Here is a 1,262-nt window from a genome sequence, read left to right on the forward strand (position 1 = left end):
GAGGCGAAATCCAGAAAAGTAAGTATTATTCTGAACGATATAAGCGATCCTTGTATAAATTATTATTGAAAATAAGATGTACGTTCTTTCACTTGTAAATATATGATTTTTGATTTGGGCAACATCGGTTTCCATTATACTATATGGTAAGGGCGCAAGCAAGGTTGTTGCCACAGGCGCTGAAGCAGCTAGTTCCGGCCCTGACAATTGATATTTGCTGCTTCTGATGATATTGCTGCAGCTGCTATATCCAGTTCATTCTGACTTCCAATGCTAGAAAAACAATTCAAGTAATTATTTGCAAATTATTTAAAAAAAATCACATAAAATTCACTTACTTATCTCCTTGTTGTACGAGCCTCCTTTACGATGGTACGATCACGACCGACAGTCGTCGTTCAATCGTTTTTTTTTTATTACTTTTTAACTTTTTTATGTGTAGGTGTTTAGATTTACTAGTGGAGATTTTAGTACCACTGATATGACACCAGCTTAAGATTTTGTTAAAAAGAGTGTTAATTTGGTTAGTAAAAGTATATGAATTTCGCACGATGTTGAAGATATAAAGATCTTCGGCATAAAGTAAATTTTTAAAGTATTTATGCTCATTTATTATACGGCTTAAATGATCGAAGGCTATAAGGAAAAGTGTTACGGACAAAGGAGAGCCTTGTGAAATACCGTTTTCAATTGGACATTGCTCACTTGTAACACCATTAACTTTTACGCGAGTTTTTGCGATTGAGAAGGTAGTGCCGTATATAGTTAATTATTTTTGGACCGAGTTTTAAAGTGGTTAGTTGTGCTATGATAGTAGGGAGACGAACTCGGTCGAAAGCTTTTTCCATGTCAATCGAAATAATTGAAAAATGGTTTTTATTAGAGAGAGACTTTAATATTTCCTCATCTAAGGTAAGAAGAGTATCAATTGTACCGCGGCCAGGCTTAAATGCTGTTTGTCTATTAGAAAGTAGATTATTATTTAGGAGGTACCACATTAATCTCCTTGCGACCATTTTTTATACTATCGCAACAAAGTTGCTAAAGAGAGTATTATAGGTTTGTTCACATAACGGTTGTTTGTAAGTCCTAAAACTAAAAGAGTTAGATATAGCGTTATATATACCAAAGTGATCAGGGCGACGAGTAGAGTTGAAATCCGGACGTCTGTCTGTCCGTCTGTCCGTCCGTCCGTGCAAGCTGTAACTTGAGTAAAAATTGAGATATCATGATGAAACTTGGTACACGTATTTCTTGGCTCC

This window comes from Bactrocera latifrons, unplaced genomic scaffold, assembly GCF_001853355.1.
Source record: "Bactrocera latifrons isolate USDA-ARS-PBARC rearing strain unplaced genomic scaffold, ASM185335v1 scaffold_70, whole genome shotgun sequence".
Lineage (NCBI taxonomy): Eukaryota > Metazoa > Arthropoda > Insecta > Diptera > Tephritidae > Bactrocera > Bactrocera latifrons.